Below are 20,059 nucleotides of genomic sequence, written 5' to 3'. Positions count from 1 at the left end.
CAGACTCTGCTCGGGCCTCTTATTCCAGCCTCTGGGTGCTTCTTTATTCATTGCTTGGATAAATGTACATGACCCCTTAAAACAACACGAGCCGCCCCACAGGGCAGACTTGAGCGATGTGACATTCCCCCTAACCTGAGATGACTTTTAAAAGAATGGATAGGTGAAGGACAGTAGGAGGATGTGGGGGATGGAGAAATAGACCAAATCAAATCAGTGTAAGCAGATAGGTTAAGCAGAAAAGGTTAGAGACAAAATATGAGTCTAAGATAAAGCAAACATGACGTAAGTGCCACTGTTGGATGGAAGAGTTCAGTTTTTGACTCGACGGCCTATCGCGTCGCCTGGACGAAGCTGTGGCCGTTGCCTGTATGAACACACTCCCACTCACACCCTCCTGCTGAGGGGAGGCTCTTTTCAGGGCAATTCCGACATACGCACTTGACTGCTCGTCATCCGTGAAAAAAAACCTGAGCGCAGCATTTTGTATTTGCACGCAGCCGAGGCAGGGTCTTCTGTCAAACGCACAGGCGAGCGCTCATCAAGGATTCTGTATTTAATCAATGGAATTTAATGCTTCACAAACAGTCTCTGTAAAATGTTAAGCAGAGTTCCTAATGAGCCTATCGTGCGGACATAATCACTTCAGAAATAAATTAAGCTGAAGGTTTTGCAGTGAGCTAATGACCTGCGTTGGTCCTCACAGCCACCCTCTTCTGCTAAGCTGTCATGTTCAGAGAGGGGCAATGAAAGCACTTACTTTGTTCCTAACCCCTTGCTCTGTGGGTAAATATACTTCATCTGTGTATGCACCAGAGAACTCAACTCAGCCAGCACGTGCGTTCATGTGCTGTGTGTTATTTGGACTAATAAGGCTTTCTAGTACTCGTGTCTCATTATGAAGAAGTGCCAAATTCATGTGCGGTTGCTTTTCATTCGAGCTCTTTGGTTGAATGCCTTCAGTTTTACTTGTCGGTTTTAGGATTAGCAATTTGTTTGGATTTCTGAATTTGGTTTTGATCATTTTGATTTTCATCCCAATGTTTTCTTTTGCATTTAGAGTCCATTAAATATTTGTTGATGTATTTAGCAATTGAGCAGCTAATGAGAACATCTACACTAATAACATTATGATAAGCACAGAATTATTACTTCAGAAAATGCTTCGTGTCAAGCATCTCTGGTTATGCCGCTCGTCTTTTCTTTTAGCCTTTCAATTGATTTTGCCTCCGTGGAACAAACAAAGACATTGCAATTGTAATCACTGCTTGCATTGTGCTGCTGCCGTTGCTGTTGTGGTTCCTACCCTACAGACCTCCTTCGCAGCGCCCCTTTTGTCATGTCGGGGCACAAACGGCACAGGTGTGATTAATAACATTAATTATGACCGCACCGCACGTAGCTTTGCCCGTTCCAGGGTCTTGCATTTTCCACGCCGGCTCACTGCATCATACGGTATTTTATCCACTGATTCTGTGTTTTATACGCAAAGAGGGAATCTACAAGGCAACTAGCAGGCCTTGCTATAGCAGTCGGATATGTGACGGGGTAAAAAGTAAAAAGTGTCTCTGTCTGAAATGTAGTGGAGCAGAAGGATCAGGATGAAGAAAACACGGCATATCTAGGTAAAGCACATGTCTCAGAACGTAGGAAAATACAGTACACAAGGAACTGTAGCCGACTCGGTTACTTCCAAGGACCTGCACCGCTAATTAAGATGGAGGGAAAATTGACTTTATTACCTCCACCTGTGATTTTCCTGAAATCCCAGAAAAACGTGGTCAGTGTGTTGCACAGCGTCAGCCTTGAAACCAGGTAAAGTGTAACTGGAGAAACGTGTAGTGGCAGTATTTAGAGCCACTGTAAGACCACTGCTTACTTTGTCAAGTTGGATTAGGAAACTCGGAAGGTGGAGCTGCTTCATTGTGACTGACTGGTTTTCTTAGTACCTGGAAGCGAAGCTTCATTGAACATTGTCTCCACTCAGAAGCAGAGAAAGAAGCAGCTGAATGAGGAGTTCTGCTGGGTTCAAGGCGCCAGCCAGCCAACAGGTATAACTGAATGAGCAACCGGTTCTTACGCATTTTATCTCCATTAAACCTTTTTAATCTCTGTATCTTTTGTTGAAGTTGGTATTAGGCATATTTTGATTGGGATTCATCTGGTTAAATGTAGCTTACGTGCTGGCACGTGACAATGGAAGTGGACTGTGCTGATCTGTTAGTTGATGCAATGAGAGAAACGACTTCATATTTCAAACACACACCTTCATACATCAGGTGACTGTTAAACCACAGAGTGTGAATGTATGTCTGTGTGGGACAGAACGAGAGTGCGTATTTGTTACGACATTTGTCATAAGATGTAGTTTGCCGACGTCAGGCTGTATCGCACAGTACAAGGCAGAAGGGTTGAGCGGGTGAGGGCGGTGGAGCACAGTATTAAAAAGTAATATCGTGCGTGCGAATAGAAGGGACCGCTGACTTTCAGGGTTTCAGCTAACGGTTACTTTCATTCTCACATGATCTAATGTAATTTTGTGAAGACTCAATTACTTGTTCAGTTTATGAAATGTCAGACAATTGAGAGAGAGACAGAAAATAGTAAAAAATGTCCATCACAGGCTCCTCAGGCACCAAGGTCCTCACGTCGGAGGAACCAGAGATGCATGATGCACCAAAGTAATTCTGCCTACTGACTGATCAATTAATCGACTGGTTGGTTCAGCCCTGTTCAGTTTGTCAGGAAATATTTCTTTTTTTTTTAATGCACTGAAATATTTGCGTACTTTTCGAGCTTGGGAAACAGGGTTAACGTACTAGTGTTTGTTTGTCTGCTGGCTTGAGTGGTCTGTGTGTTCATTTTACCCCTGACAGTCCGACAGTGCACCTGAAGGAGTTGTCAGTCCATGTGACTTGTGTTCACAGCGCTGCTTTTGTGACGAGGCAGTGTGATATTAATCTGACTAGTTGCAACCGGTGAATCTTTCTCTGCTGTGATTTCAGACCGGTGACCATTAACTACAAGTGAGGTCACAGCAAGAGTTTCATCCGCGCCAAAATCACCGCGTGAAATTCATGTGTTGCGCAACCTATCCAGTCATTCTACGCAGCGCCCACGGCGTTTCACAAAGAACCTGGGGGGCGAAAGACGTTTATGCTGAAATGACGAGCGTAAGCAGTTGTGATGTCGAGAGAGATTTCAGAGGGAACATCAGAGATGCATCCAAAGCCTTGGCCAGAGCTGAATGAATCTGATGGCTGCACTTCCTGGAGAGCCACCCTCCCTCGCTGTTCAGTCATACATAACACACACACACACACACACACACACATGCAGCAGAAAAAGCTTTGATTAGTCAGAAGTCGGCTCGGCCTCTGTAGTTCAGCCCTGTTACTGGCATCAACTATGAGGTATTTTGGCCCAAAAGGAAAAGCTCTTTGGCAGCTCTCGCTGAAACGAGGCAGCTTTGACAGTGGCTCTCAGTGAAAGGATGCGATGCAGCACAGCCATTTGAATTTGGTTCATGGTAGGATCACTCCGCGCTGTAATGATGGGGACGGGGAAGGCTGCTATGTTTGTCACTGGCAGCCTCGGTATCAAGTGAACTGTCCACTTCATTTTTTGATAGACAGAACTCTTTTACCATGCGCCCTCTGTGTTCTCTGAAGCACGGTTCAGTTCAAGGAGATGCTTATTGTGATTGGCTTTGTTCATAGCACAGCACTGCTTTCTGTTTAAAAATGCAACCCCTTTCAATTATTATTATTTTTTTTTTTACACTTCAATTTTAAAGTACTACGGAGCCTGTGGAAACAGTTGTTCTGGGAGCTGTGTCCTGTCCTAGTAAATTTTTCAGTTGATATCACTGAAGTAACCTTTGCTTGGGCTTAGACTATGTTTTGAAAAGAGAGCTCGCAGTGGAAACTGGGCGTGGAGTTTGGAAGACGTGTGTTTATCTCACAAAAGATGCCGTTGCCTTGCATCATGGGAAGCGAACGTTTCTCTCACCCTGTGCCAAACTTAACAAATGCAGCTCAGTGAACCTAAACTTATCCTTGCTAGCTAAGCGCCGTACATTTCAGGCACGATAAGTTGTCGGCGAAAACATGCAGTTGTTCGACTCGATACTACTGTGGTCTTCTAGGATGTGTTTCCATGACGAAAGTGATCAGGTGTCGCTGACAAGCCGAAATCATTTGAACGCATCAGACAGATACACCGGTCGGCCGCAACATTAAAGGCGGTGACACCGACAGTGAGACAACTGTACGTAGGTCATTAGCGCTCAACGGAAAGCCTCGTATTTCACCGTGACAGTCTCCCTTAACTCGGACAACAGTCTGTATCACTTTACCCATGTAAATCTGTGTCTTTCTTTCAGCCTCACCAATGAAGGGAGGGAAAACACATCCAGAGTGTGTCCACACCAAGCTGAGCGTAAAGCTGCACAACTCCTCTCACCGGTATCCTGAGGATGTTTGTTACTGGAAGCGGCTCGGTAGAGCTACACAAGTCTGGAGGCTTCGACCTTTGTACGGTACAGTCGCTTGTCATTCTTTACACACTGTTGCATAAAAAGATAATTTGATTTACGACGAGCTATTTTATCAGCACTTGCCGCTGACCCACACTGCCATTATGGCGCTGATGATAATCAATCTCAAATCAATTAGGCGGTGATTGCTGAGTCAATGGGGGAGGCTGGTTAAATATTGATAAGTGTCTAAAAGGTCCATCAGGCTCTATTGACAGCTCAGGGAGACAGACAGCACTGGTGGAGCTGAGGCGGGAGGGCGGACTGATGGAAGGGCGGCTTAGGGGCTCGGGTCAGCTGGTCACTCTGGTAATCAACGCAAACGCAAACCTGCTCTCTCCCTGGCTGTAAGCTCTGTTCATAACCTTGATATTACTGTGTTCGAAGTGGACCTGCTCTACAGCGAGGAAACTCTCAGCACCCTAACCTTGATCGGAGAGGAAGCCAACCTCTGGTGCTCCAGACGGCACCTAAAAACAAGGTTATGGGCAAAGTTTTCATTTATGAACCGGCCGTATGGTGTGATGGTTTTCGCGGTGTCTCTGTAGATAAATGGCAAATCAAAGACGTGGATGTTTCAAGTGCAGCTTCAGTTGCACTTGAAACAGGAAAACTGTTACTGACCTTTTTTTATCCTGTTACACTGAACATGAGTAGTGCAGCACCGATGCCAAGGCCAACTGTTGGGTGGGTCGGTTGTTTGTGACCTCAGATCGGCCCAAACTGAGCTCATCTACACGTGTGCTATGTAAATTTTGTATTTACCATGAGAGTGCCATATGCACCATCGCACTACTTGCTCAGACAAAAAGCAGAGAAGCAAAAGGCTCCATTTTTAAGCTGCAGTTGTGTTTAGGAATTTAGCCTTAAACACAAGTCGTCGGTCACAGCGTTATTTCTGGCGTATTTTCTCTCTGTAACTACTTGTCTGGATGACATGGCTGGACCTGCTTGCTAGAGCGTAATGCTGGATTATTGGCCTGGTGATGGACATGGCCGTACGAGCGAGGGCTCTACTGGTCGATCTGTATTTATTTTTGATACATATCATTGAAGAGAGCGTCTCTACATACAGATATGTAGATGAAGATATTCAATGCAACCTTGGACAATTCATTGAGAGCCAAAGCTGCGAATGCACCGTAAGAGCAGCAGGTTAATGGTTGACACACCCGTTTGGATTTGTCGTAAATATGTCACTCGTCTTCACCGGTGCGTGCTCCTTCTAGGCAGAGCAGATATTTTACATATTTTCATGGAGCTTCCTGTCATGTCTGTATTCAGACAACGTGTCCTGAACCACCTTTGGTAAATGTCTACATTTTGTAAATAGTAAAGAGTGTGTATCTTCAGAGAAAGGGATTTTCTTTTTCTTTCTCATTTGCACTTGTCGTTTTCTCTCCCTGTATAGTTCAAACATTGCGTCTGCTTCAGGAAGGATTTGAGTTTCCGTTATTCTGTTGGACTATTTTAATTGAGCAGTGGGGTTTTCCGGTTCATATTAAGCTACCGAGGTTTGGCAGGTAGTCTGCTTATGCATTCTGTCTTTTGCCCAAACAGTTCCTCCTCTTTGCATGAAAAAAAAAACCAAAACGCCAAGACATTTTTAAGATGGCTGGTGAAAGCCGTGTTGTAAAACCTTCTCCCTTTGTGTTGCTCAGTGTTGTGACTCACACCCTCTTCAAATCCCACGTTGTGGGATGATGTTAGGTTAGGCATATGTGTAATGTACGGTGCACGATGGATCCTCTTGCTCTTGAATGACTTGCTCTTTCAGAGGCGACCATTCCTTCTTGCAACTGTATATTTAGATAGCAGCGTACTGGCTTGGCTGTGTGAAAGAATCATAGTCTTTCAAAATATTGCCTGCAGAGACACGTTGCTCGTGAATTAAAACGGTAAACGGACTGCAGTTACAAAGCGCTTTTCTAGTCTTATTGTCCGCTCGAAGCACTTTACACTACATGCCACAGTCACCCATTCGCACACACATTCATACAGCGCTTTACATACACAGGGGCAATTTTTTTGGGGTTCAGTATCTTGCCCAAGGACACTTCGACACGCAGACTGGAGGAGCCAGGTATCGAACCCCCGACCCTCTGGCTAGCAGACGCTCCGCTCTAGCGCCTGAGCCACAGCTTTGTTTTTAAGCGAGTTGATGAAATCGTGGGACCGTAAAAAATGATTTGGCTTATCAGCTGGTATTCACACGCAATGTATTCGGTACGAGCACCGATACTTTACTCTTTCAGCAAAAAACTGACCTAGAACTATTGAAGTGCAGTATCAGTGTTGTCGTTTATCAGTGTTGTGCTGTTAGAGGCACCATAGTCTGTGCTGTTTGCAGTTTGACTTACATTGAGTCTGAAGCTAAAGAGGGGAGATGAGCAAGGACTTTCACCTAATTATCATTCTGACTAAACAGGCTCTGTCGGGTAAATGGTGTTTGCGAGAGGATCAACCTCTGGCTGCTTATTGCAGCTACTTCCTGACACTCCCAATCAGCTTGATCGATTGGGTCCCAAGCCACTCCCTAACTCTGATTGGCAGCTTGATGACAAGGGAGGAGGAGAATAGCCAAAGGAGAAGGGGCATTTCCTGGGCCTTAGCTAATCCAAAGTAAGTTTTTGTTTTTAAAATGCACGTGTGTGTGAGTGCCTCCGTTGTTGCTCTGCAATAAAAGCAGCATCAGAACAAATATTCATCCATAATAATCTGGCCGGGCTCTTTTTCTTCAGCTTTCCCAAAACTGTCACATCTATCAAGATTAGGTGAGTGGTGGAGCCCAATTCTCCCTTAAAATGAATTAATCTCACTGAATGCCCGCGAAGACTAATGGCGACTGTCCAAGCGACTCGTGGTATAACCAACTCTGACAAACATCCAAGGCTCATACCGAACCACTGATTAGACAGCTAAGTGATCCATCTTCTGAGGACAATACTGACAGTCATGTTAGCATCCATCTGCATTTGTTTCTCATAGGCAGTTAACAGCATTAGCATTTCGAGAAGGGCTGTTGGCCCATGGTTTTCTATAAATCCCTGCCATTTAAGATCGTAATTCAAATCGAGGAGGGATCATTGGGACAAGGTGGTTTCAAGCTTTGCTACCTTATTTGATGCTGACTCTTCCTTTGTGTCTTTGCTTGACGTTTTCCTGCTGTCAGTAAGACTCCCACACAAGATACTTATTTCCGGTAGTGTTGCCACAAAGCAGTTTTCTGGAACCCTTTGCAGTGTACTTAAAATCTATAACAGTGTGTGCTGTGCCGCCTTTTTCAGTGTTCTAGATTAGATTCTTTGAACAAGATGCATTTGACTGAGCCAGATCTCATCTTCATCTTTCATTCTATTCAGATGTTTTCTTTTCACATAATATGCTCTGGGTGATAAATAGGATCTTTTATCATTTTTCGTCCAGGTAACAGTGTCCCCGTGGAGTAAATTGTTTGTAATCAGAGAATTAAAAGAGCATCTCATTTTAAAAGGCTTATCGTGTGGAATCGCTTTGATGTGAGCTAATTCAATATGAACATAACCTGAGGGCACTTTAGATGGAGATTGGGGTTGGGATAAGATGTGCCTTTGGAATACTAGCGTAGAGTTGGCACACCCAGCGAAGACTAATCGTGTAAAGGAAATCTTTGCTTTGAACCCTTCTCGAGAACATGAATAAGATGAATTAACGGCAGCAGATCCCATGCCACCACAGGACTTGCTCCAAAGCTTGCTCGTGTGTTGTAGCAGTACTTTGAATAAGAGAAACTCCCTGTTTATATGAATCGGGGGTCAGTCTTTGGAACTATTTTAGAGTGTGCATCATTTTGTTTTGGAAAATGACAATGTAATCATTATTACGGTCGGTTCACATGTGATCGGACCAAGTGGGAAAAATCTGTGAGAATTAGCGCGTAACAATTTCCCCGCCATTATGAAGAGCTCAGTTGCTTTTGAGCAAGGCAGCTAACTCCCATTTGTTCTGCTAAGCTTGTTAGCTGCCAGCAGCAGCAGATTGTGATTGCGCCTGGCTTCAGGCCGGCTGAACGTGTGTAGCTGTATGCACTAAAGCTTGCTACTAAAATGAGACTGCATGCCCAGCAGACCTCTTGCCACAGAGATAAATATTTTAAGAAAGCAATAAAATGATAACTTGGAGTGTCTGTAAATACAGTTTTCAGGCCACATTTGAACCAAATGGCCATAATATTTTGGTAGGTTTGTAGATCAACAGCAATGACTCAGCAATAGTTACGTTTTTTTTTGGCTAAATTTCTAGCCTTCACCGTGGAGGAGAGGGACACAGGAGGGGAGGGGATAAGCTCTGTAGATGGTGTCGTACCTACTACTGTGCACAGAGGTCAATAAAGGTCATAGTTTATTAGGTGTGCTGTGGATCCAGTAGGCTGTTTTCACTTGCCAGCTTTCTCTGAAGACAAATTCAGAAACTTTGTTTCACAGTCTTCTTTAATGAACTCCATGGTACGGAGTAAACATGAATAAACACGCCGTATACCAGTGACAGGACCAGAGCGCCAGATAAACCGTAGTGGCCTAGAACACCGAAAATGCATTTTCATCAACCCCTACCACAGCTGACAACAGAGTCCCTTTTCAGGACCTACTAATTCATCTTATGCCCATAATGATGTATGGTATACTGTGCATTTATTGAAATGGCCTCTATCAGCTTGTCTTCGGTACTTTTGAGCAAACTAACAATTTGAAAACATTATGATTTCCTTTTCAAAGTTTTGATTCTGCTCAGTCAAGTCGAAAGGAGAACAGAGACACATTTGGCTTTCACGCAGCTTTAAGTGCAATAAATCCTGTTATGGATAATGATAAATGTCTCTTGAGTGCTAGTTAATCTGTGACTGGCAAGAGATGGGGCCTTGTGGGGGCCGTAATGTTATTTATGAAATAGCAGTTTATATTCCATCATCACCTCATTTCACACACAGAAAACGCGGTGCAGGATGACGCGACTGTAATTTCCCCGGGATGACGGGGGACCGGGCGTTCGCAGGTTACCTCATGCTGTATCATAAAAGCCAGCGTGTGGCTCATATGCTCACCGCCACACACGGTACGGGCGGGGGTGACATTCACAGAGGGGTGGGGGTGTTGGGCGGAAGTAGGGAGCTGTTTGATTAAAACTGCTGCCCACCCGTTGAATTGCAAAGTGTCTTCTACCGACGCGGCACGGCAGTGACGGAGAGGAGACTCTTTGCTTGTCAGCTGTTGTTTATTGTATTTTGCGGTTGTGCTGGGCTTCGACAAGGCTGCAGAGACAGCCGAGCTCAGGACAGGGGGCTGCGTTACTGCGTTACTGCATTACTGCAGTCCTGCGTAATCCTGGGAGCTCACGGAGGGCTTTTTTTGCCGTCACAGGTCGCCTCGCTCCATGCTGCCCGTGCTAGCCTGCGAACATACGAGTCTGACCCGGTAAAATTTGCGTCAGGCCTGCGTTCCTGGGTGGTATCGTACATCCGATATTAAAGAGGCAACGATATTGTGGGATATGTACAGAAAAACATTACAAACAAAAGTCTAACATGGTTCGACAAAGAGTATATGGTACCATATGCGACTGTTGGCAGCAGTGGTGCAGCAAGAATTAGAAAACTAGGATGAATTACAATGTTATGAATCATGAACACACATCTTTCAGATAAGTAGTTTGCAGAACAATAGAGTCAAACTGCAAGTTTTCCTGACATTGACATGAAACCCAGCAGTGCGGTAGAGAACGCAGACAACATGAGACAAAACCCCGAAGAAAAACAGGGGCCTGTCATGAATATTTATATTTACAATTGTTTTGAGTATGGTGGTCTCATTCAATTCAGCAAAAGTGTGATTGACAGCTGGAAAGCAATGGAGTACCAATCAATCAACCGCTTGAATGAGCAGTATTCCCAATACCATATGCTGCTGACGTGTAGGACACCGCGCTGCCTCTTGGAAGCAGTACCATCCTGCATTTTTTACAATTTCATTTGAATGACTAACAAGACCGACCAAGCGGGTGCTTTTAGAAAGGGCTGAATATTCAGTGAAAATGTTAATGCATCATTTTATGGAAATTAGGCGTGGAGCCAAGAGGCAGCAGATTTATAAACACCTGTTTGCTTTTGATGTTTTGCCACACACTCGCAGCCATTTCCATCTGCAAAGTGAAGGCTCTACTCGTAACTGAGGGACATGCTGGGACACTCAAAAATAATAAAATAGGAGAAGAAACCGTGTGTGTGAGTGTGTGTGAGTCGGACTGTGCCTCTATTGAATGAATGGATCTATAGTAGGCAGCTTACAAGGATGATGAAGTAATTAACTGATCTTTATAGGAACGTTTCTTGAAGAAGGAAGGTAATTCTTCTGTCTCTCCACCAGAGAAGTGAAAATCTGCCCCATGAAATATTCAAAGAGCTGTTTTTCCCTGGGACAGTAATTCATCATCTATATATAGCCTCCTTTTTATCACTTTTCCAGGATCATGGATGATTCCTGATTCCGGCAGAGCATTTTTTTCCCCCAGACTTAGATGATGAGAAGAATTGTAGAGAATAAAATATTAATCTGCCTACTTAGTCGTGTGTGTGTGTGTGTGTGTGTGTGTGTGTGTGTGTGTGTGTGTGTGTGTGTGTGTGTGTGTGAGAGGGGGGCTATCAAGTAAGTACCCATAAATAACCAGTGAACTGTAGCTAAACATAGTTCTGGCAGAGGCAAAGGCAGCCAAATTGTGATTTCAGAGTCACTTTAAGATGTGGATGGATATAGAGAAGGGAGCAGTGCCTGGACTGATTAAGTGTGCAAGAGTCTGAAGCCGTAAAGATGGAAATATTAGACAATCTTGTTAATACCTGAGGGACAGACAAAATGAATTGCGTACTAACAAGCGCTGAGTGCTAAGGCTGTCAACACCTCCACGTAAGAGGGGGTGATCTGAAATTCTCAACATTTTCTGTGAAGTAGTCCCAGAAAGTGGCTGCACAGAATACTAATTTTCAATCAAACCAACCAGTGCCAAGTTCACATACACCCACATATTATTTTAAAGACAAAAATCGGTGAGAAGCAAAGGTTCTGATGATTCTACACATGTATTATACTTGATGCATTTTCATCTCAGTCTTAATCTTAATACCCCAAGTGCTACATAATACCTGTGCCCAGTGTACTGTGTTTCATAGGGTAGGGAGATTATTGAAACTATTTCTTTTCATCTTGTCTTTAGTGCTGTATCATGCAAGGGATTGGGATGGGCTGAACAAGGTACCTTCAAAGACCTTGGAAGGCTTTGATGAGTCCACTTCCTCTTCCTCATGGATCAACGGGGCTGTGGCCTTTACTTGCTCCAAGGAAGACAAAGTCCTTCCTTGAACTGCTAATCAGCTCCTGGAGGACAGCTCGAACCAACTGAAGGACTTGGACTTAAGAAATGAAATCACTAAATATGAGATGTGGTTTCGCAGTGTGACTTTTGATGCTTCAGTGTGTTTCAAGTGGGGCCGTCAGTTTTTATTTGAAATTCAAACATTTGTTTGAACGGTGGTGGGGGGGCAAAAGTTAATATTCGAACTGTATTGGCTCGTTGGAATTCAAGATGTACAGTCTGTAAGCGCAACAGATCGTTTGAAGTTTGCCTCTGGATCCAGCAGAGGGTGCTCTAATTCTGTTTGAATTAATTCGACCAAATTCCGCATCATTTCGAATTTGTTGGAGCTTGATTTTTAGAAAAAGCGACGGCCCTAATTTCAAGGTACCTGGTTCTCTGTGGAGGTAAGACAATGGCATTTTCTTTTGTTTAAATAGATGCCTCCACATTTTATTTTTATCCTTATGAGCCGTATGGATATTGCAGGTCTTAAGACGTAATTGTGGAAAATGACGTATTAGCATGAGGTCGATCGTTCTAATTCACACATTCAATAGTGTTTGATGATTCTGGCAAGATGGTGCTTCAGCGGATCAGTTTTCCCATTTAACATGGTTATTAGAAAATTACGAACTTGGATCCAGTTCTCTGTTCTCTCTATTGTCTCTCTAAGTTTAATTGGCAGTGACACCCTAAAGTCACACTTCGATTAATGTCTGCTGGTGCACATGTTGTATCGTTTCCTGGTGATATAAAAAGACAGTGTGTTGATTTCTTGTATACTAACTGCAACATACTTAAAAAGTTAGTGTGTTCTCGCATTTTGTCAAATGTCTAATTCTCGATTTTGAAAAAAAATGAAAAACAAAAACACAACAGCGAATATTAGAGTAGTTTTCACGGCGTTGGCTGATTGAGATGGGATCACCGAGGTCACCAGTCGACTCTCATCTGATGGCTGACGCAACTACTCAACCCACCCGGTGTCGCTTCTGAGCTTTCGTCACCGGGGTGGAGATGTGTGATGGCCACGACAGGTTCCCTGTGATGTTGATTTCTCGGGGACCTAAAACTGTTCACCTGCTCCACCTCAGCTCCACTGACGTAGACACGGGGTGTGTGTCTTTGCCTGCTTGTTTTTTTCTTCTAAAATCCGCTCCTTGGTTTTGTTGACCTCGAGCAGTATGCCGTTCTCTGTGCACCACCCCGCAAGAATGTTGATTTCCTCCCGATACGAATTCTCATCAGTGTTTGTAATTGGGACCGATGGTGCCGATGTCGTCCGCATACTTCGCAACAGAGTTCTCTCTCCGTGTCTGGGAGCGCAGTAATGGGGGCACAGCGTGAACAGGAAGGCGCTGAGCAAGCGATCCTGGGGGGCTCCGGTGTTGAGCGCTAGAGCGGAGGAGGTGTGACTGCCACTCCGAACCGTCTGGGGTCTGCTGGCGAGGAATCTCTTTCATGGGGAGATTGTTTTGAACGCTGAGCTGAAATCAACAAACAGCATTCTGAAGTAGCTGTCGCTATTTTCAAGGAGTGCGAAGGCCGAGTGGAGGGCAGTGGCTCTGCTGGTTCTGAATGCAGAGCGGTGAGGGTCCCGGCGGGCTGGGATGTTCTCTTTTGTATGTACTGGAGAATACGCTTCTCAAAGCACTTCATCAGAATGGGGGTGCCACAGGGCGGCAGACCTCTTAGGCACAGGGACAACGGTGTCTGTCTTGAAGCAGGTGGAAACACTCTCCTGTGACAGTGATATGGTAAAAGCGTCAGTAATATCATCAGCTACCTGACTGGCACATGTTCTAGTGCACGGCCAGGGATGTTATCAGGCCCAGCAGCTTGACTCATATTCACTCTCAGCAGGATTCTTCTCGCAGCCTCTGTGGATGCTGACGGTGGCAGATCCTCCGGAGGAGGAGTAGACTTTACAGGTGACTCTTTTGTTGAGGAGATCAAAGCCATCGTAAAATGCATTAAGCTCATCTGGCAACGTGGCCTCACTCGGGGTGGCGGCGCTCCTGCTTTTGTAGCCCGTGATGTTCTGGATTGTCACCTGACCGAAAGGCAGCTTTTTTTGGCTCTGGATAGAGCCGTCATCTCTCCCTTCATCCAGGATTCCTGGTTGGGAAATGATTTTTCTTGTCTTTGTGATCACCACATCGTCGACATGTGTCCTGATGATGTGATGTTACTGACGATGTATATTCCTCAAGACTGATGTGGTTTTCCTGGTCGGCAGCGTCTCTCAACACGCGCCAGTCCGTGCACTCAAAACAGTCCTGGAGAGCTGCTGTAGCTTCACCTGTCCAAACTGGACTAGTTTTTACTGATGGTTTGACCCTTTTTACCAGCTGGCGGTAAGTTGGCAGGAGAGGCAGGGAAATATGGTCTGATAGACCAAAATGAGGACGGAGGATGGCTTCGTAGCTGCCAGGAATGTTGGTATAGACGTTGTCCAGGGTATTTCTTCCCCTGGGGGGGATGCGGACATGCTGGTGGAATTCAAGTAAAACAGATCTGAGGCCTGTTTGATTAAAATCACCAGCTACGATAAAAATACCATCCTGTTGTCTGGTCATGTGAATGCTAATGACCTGAGGGGCAGATTAATGGTTGACTTTAATTAACAATAAAAAAAAAAACGCTGTCCATCCACTTTGACTGCATCTGAGAACCCAGCATCATCAATGTAAACACGGAGCCGCCTCACCTCGTCCCATCCGAGTCCCTGTGTTCTGTTAGCATGGAACATAGTCCACCCATCGAGTGAAATATCCTGATCTGGGGTGTTGTGATGGAGCCAGGTCTCTGTAAAGAGGTGGGCAAAACAGTCTTATTACATCCATTTTGTTTTCCTGCGAGCGGACATTAGCCAGAAGTCGGCCGGGCAGAGGAGCAAGCTTAGGTCCACGCTGACCTAGCTTAACTCGTATCCCAGCTTTCTCTTCCCTCGCTTTCTGGTTGGTCCGGCTGGTCGGAGGATACCGGGGACAGAGATGGTCTGAGGGTCTGCAGCACTTAATCCAATCCTGCCTTTCGTTTCCGACCTTGATGATAGCGTTTGTGTCGCAAGTAATCATACGCGGTAAGTGCTTCTGTACTAAAAGCGAGAAAATAGCAAATGAAAACACCGTCACCGTGGTTTAATCCTGCAGTTACACGTGAGACAATCCTGACAGGCAGAAAAGTTTGTAGTTATGAGCAAATATGGTAAACTGATGTCAGTTACCTGTCGGTCCTCGCCTGTCGGCCCACTGTTTAGAGTTCAAACACCCATACAAACAGGATGGCCTTGAGGATAGACAGACTTTTGAGTTGAGATGAGAGAAACTACAGGGAGCTCGCTGCACAGCCAGGGAGCAGAGAAGACCAAAGCAAAGCCCTGTGTTGCTGGGTTGGCAACCGGATCCCAGGAGACGTGTTTAATGTGGAATTAAGCAGACGCTGTCTCACTGCAGCGTACGTGTACAGTACCCAAAGTGTCCCGTTTTCGGTCAATTTAGTAGAAATGAACGGTGGAACTTACCCAGCGGCAGCTGTGTGTGAGCAGCCAGGACTCGAGTGTTGTGTTTTACCCTGTCAAGAGAGAGTGCAACTTGTGCAGGTGTATTAGGAATGCTGTGTTAAATCAACCTGCATTCGACAGAACCCTCCGTGACTCGCAGTGGCCAAAGACCGCGTGCATCACAACATATGCAGCATCTGGCCTGAAAAACTTTGGAATGAATAAAAAACAACTGTACTGACATGAGCAACCATGTATTTGGAGAGAAAAGAGTTCCTAAAAACCATGCTTCAAGGGGGTGGTGGTGTTGTGCTCATCAAAGTTGAACCTCGGCGTCACTGAGCTGCTATGGTGATTTTCTTTTTTGATTTTACCTTTCCATAGAACATCTGAGCAGTCCAGGGACACCCGCCTCCACGTCCTCCACCTGCTCCATGAGCTTCTCCTGGACTATACTTTGTTTTATGCATCTTATTATGTCATTCCCTCTGTTTTTCATTTCCTTTTTAATGAATCCTCTCGCATTGATTTTTAACAAACCTTTCTATCAAGTCTGAGTCTATTATTCAAATTTTAAAACTAAAGTATTCCCAAATAATTGAGCTAAGGCAGGGCTGAATCGCAGCCATAGTAAATGCCTTGGAATCTGTTATTTCCTTATTTCAGCATCACAATCATTTATTCCCTCATTTACATATCTTACACTGATTCTTCCTGCTGACTGCGTAATTACCTGCTGCCTTAATAAATCAGGTGCTAATTACATGCAGTTTGGGATCGCAAATTGGATGAAATGTGCCCTGTGCTTTGACAGATACTCACGAATCTGTCCCTCAGTGTCTGGTAGGTCTTTCCCTGGAAACATCCTCCCGTACCCAGGAAGTGATGGGTGTCCGTTTTTTTTTTAATGAAAAGAGGAAGACCTGGGTACTGAGCCAAGGCCACAGAAAATCATTCATCCTCAAGTGAAAGCCCAAGGAAAAGGCTGTCGATTTACTGGACTCAGCGATTGACAGGTGGTATCTAGGAAGCTGAGAGCAGATGTGTCACAACAGTAGGTTCTTAACACCAAAGTTGCAGAACTTCGAGCAAACTTTCAGGAATAAAACCCACGGTTTTATGGCCACAGTCGTTTCTGTTTGTGCATCATAGGATCAGCATCTTTACACAGAAGCAGTCCCTCAGAAAATCTAACCTGTCGCCACTGTGTCAGAAACTGAGATATGAGTGCTGAGGGTCTGAGTGGAAGGAGAAGCGTAGCTTAACTAGACATTTACCAGGTAACACCGCTCTCCCGCTAAATCGCACCGTGGAGTTAAGAGTCATTATCTCAGGTCAAGGGAGGGGCTCCGGTCTTGTGTCTGAACTGGGAACGAGCACTGTCACCTGACAGCGGGAAGGTACTGGTCTGGGTTCTGTCTGTGAGGAGCCTGTTTCCCTTTTCTGGGTTTTTCCAGCGTGTTCCACTTTAAAGCCAAATACAGCGTGAGGGGCCAGTCTAACGGTGTCCATGACAGATTAGAGCATTGCAGTGGTTCCGTTCGTTCTCTGTTTGTATGCGTAGACAACAGTTATTCTTATCTACAAACACTAGCTGTGTTGCGTGAGACTACCAGATAATCGGTGAATTGCCGTCACGATAGAGGAGATTTTTAACACATTGCCGCAGAGAGGATCATCACCTCTCCACTTATTGAAACACAAAGGCTTCACTCTGGTCGCCCGGATCACATTGTGTTGTTGGGTATGAACACTTCCCTGCCGCACTTCAGAGTGTCTCTCTGAAACAGCAGAGTCAAAGCTGGGCTCTCTACCAGCGCGTGTTTTGCCTCTCTGGTCGCAGATCAACCAGGATGGTAAACACGAGTGTATACGGTGCAGTTTACTGATGTCAGTTTGCAGGATTTCTGGCTTTTAGAAAAAATAAGTAAATAAAAATCAAACGATTACTACTTCCACTTCTCGCTACCCTTTATAGCCGCCAATATGCAAAGTTGCTTCATGTAGCTTTTAAATTCAGTGTTTTGTTGAAGCAGCATATTTCTCCTGTTTAGTCTGCTTGGTTCCCACGTCATAATACTGATCTGTGGCGTTTTTCTAGCGAAGGCAATGTTAAGCCGGGTGGATGAAAGCAGCTGAGTAGCAACACTTTTAGTTAGAAACGATTGTGAATAAATATCATGTGTTCTTCAAAAACCGAAAATAAATCTACCTTTCTTTTTTCTTTAAAAAAAAAAATAAAAGTAAGTAACTTTCAAGTCACAGATTTTTCTGCTTGGTATCAGAACTAGCAGTGGTTACGGTAGGTGTAGCAAACGTAGCAACAGGCATCGGCCCTCTGGCGGGCTCATATCAGGTAAGAGCCACCGTCAAGAGGCTGGCAACCCAAAAAAAGGAGCAATAACAACCTGTGAGCGTTTCAATAGTAATAGTAGCAACAGGAGTAGTAGAAGTTGTAGTAAAGGTATTGCAGCAGTGGACGTTTTGAAATGCAACAGCTGCGGTAGCGTCAGCAGCAATGATGTTCCATCTTCCTTCTTCACTGAAGACGTTTTGACTTAGTGTTGGTCCTAGTAGCAGGACAACAGTGGTTGTAATGGTCATTCAGCCAGCCCAGGAACATGAGTAGCAGCGGTGCTAGCTGCCATAGTTTTAGCTGTAGTAGTCCAAAGTTACCTGTCCCACATCAGCAGGCTTGAATTTGAAGTCTTAGCAAGGGAAGAGTGCTGGCTGTTTTTGTGCAAAGAGAGCATCCTGCAGCACAGCCAGCCTTCCAGCAACCGAGAGACCTGCTTGTTTGTTTTGAGGAGTGTGACTCCTCTACTCAGGCACAGACTCTGTCGAAGTTCTCTGGGTTCAACAAATTACATTCTCTGGCGTTCGGGTTGGAAAATGTCGAATATAATATTGGTAATTTCCTGGTGAATGGCAACAGTGTTTTAATCAGATCTTCTTGCGTAAGGGTTTCAGCCAGCAGGATGCCTCCTCTGTACAGACTGAAGGTCACAGGGAATGTCTGAGATCAGCAGGGCCGGCGAGCTTACGTAGGGCACAACAGTGTGTAATCAGAAGGGATTAAACTGAAACACATTTTGATTCACCTTCATCGTGGTAATATCTGCTCCTTTCAAAACAGGCTGACCACTCCAGGTGAGGACATACAGCCCCAGCTGCTGTTTGTGCCCTGAACACACCCCGTCCCCCTTTCCTCAGAAAAGTGAAACCACCCCCCATAAAAACACCAGTCCCACGCGCAAACATCAACATCGCATGCAACTGTTAGCATGCAGGCATTAACACACAGACACGGACACACATACATGCGCAGTGCAGTCCTGCTGAGGCTCATTTTTTCCTGTTACAAAGATAGTGTTATTGATGTGATGGGTCACATTGCAATTTAGAGGCAATTAAAAGGTAATGAATGTTCTCAAATGAAACCTGTGTCTGGAGGGCATTTGCAGTGTATGGTAGAGATGATTGTGTGTGTGTGTGTGTGTGTGTGTGTGTGTGTCTACGAACGTGTGTGTGTGTGTGTGTGTGTGTGTGTGTGTGTGTGTGTGTGCGCCGGACGCAGCAATTCATGCAGCTTTAAGCCGGAATTAAAAGATAACTCAAAGAAAAGTACCTTTGAACATGGCAGCCATTGTAATTTTTTGATAGTGTAAATCTGTTTGCTTTACATTCAGCACAGACTCATGTGTGTCTAAATTATCAACAACATATTTACTGGTCAAATTTATTTCCCCTCCTTTCATCCAATTAGACAGAGGTAGAACTGGTGTGACATTGAATGCTGTTGTGGGTCGACAGTTACTGACCCTCTCCCTTTCCTTTATCTTGATTTGTACAGAGGACTAAACACTGATAAATTCATTTCTAACAAATTATTTTTTCAAGTGGAAGAGTTTTTGTCTCGACTATCAATTAAGGCCTTTCAGAAGTTCGCTTTGCTTCTCACGGAGTAGAATCATTTTTGGGGCCAGTTGACTGGCGATGATTGGCAGTAGTCGGTATGCAGATGTTTCACCACTGGAAGGTGTAACTGGTCAGCGTTCTCCAGTGTTATGCTTCAGTAATTGATCTTGTGTTGTTTAGAAGTTAATGGAGGATGAATTGATTGATTCTTGTAAATGTGAAACTTACTCTTATGAGACTGCATATAATCTGGATTTAACAACACGTTTGCATTTTCTGAAGAATCCCAAACCAATATATATGTTTGTTTGTTTTTTTTATTTTAAGAACTCTACCAGGCTTTAACATCTGGAATCCTGGCGCTGTCCTCCAATTGTTGTAACCATATCAAAACCGAATGTACTGCACTATACATCAGTCTTTCAAATTAAATTGATTAGTCTGCTTAAACTGTTTGGATAACAAGAACTATTCCGTCATATTATTGTTATAGTTTATAATGTGGGTGTCTAACAACCCAGCAAGAGGGGGAAAAATGTTTTTGTCATGTGCAGATGTGTTTCCCCAAAGGGGACATGCCTGCCGTTATAAAGGAGGAACTTATTTCCATGTTCATCAGATCTCCCTAACCTTACAAACCTAACCAGGTATTACTTCCTAAATGCTCTCCTAGGTGTTTTTAATTAGTGAGGAATCCTCGTTATGTGAGGCAGATG

The 20,059-nt window shown here is 44.6% G+C and overlaps 1 protein-coding gene across 2 annotated transcripts in view; it reads left to right on the top strand.

The window, feature by feature from the left end:
* The first annotated feature begins 1,438 nt into the window (after positions 1 to 1,438).
* Positions 1,439 to 20,059, top strand: part of ntng1a (netrin g1a) — a 268,615-nt gene continuing 249,994 nt past the window's right edge. Inside the window, exons 1-4 of one of the 2 annotated variants that reach the window (XM_040126781.1) lie at positions 1,439 to 1,455; positions 1,584 to 1,625; positions 1,988 to 2,051; positions 4,385 to 4,540. The gene's annotated coding sequence lies outside the window, so the exon portion shown is untranslated. Of the gene's footprint in view, positions 1,456 to 1,583; positions 1,626 to 1,821; positions 2,052 to 4,384; positions 4,541 to 20,059 lie in introns of those variants that run through there. The other variant, XM_040126783.1, reaches the window with a different exon arrangement.

This window comes from Xiphias gladius, chromosome 5, assembly GCF_016859285.1.
Source record: "Xiphias gladius isolate SHS-SW01 ecotype Sanya breed wild chromosome 5, ASM1685928v1, whole genome shotgun sequence".
NCBI classification, from domain to species: Eukaryota; Metazoa; Chordata; class Actinopteri; order Istiophoriformes; family Xiphiidae; genus Xiphias; species Xiphias gladius.
Note: the sequence above shows the minus strand (reverse complement) of the source record. Positions and strands in the feature narration are given on the sequence as shown.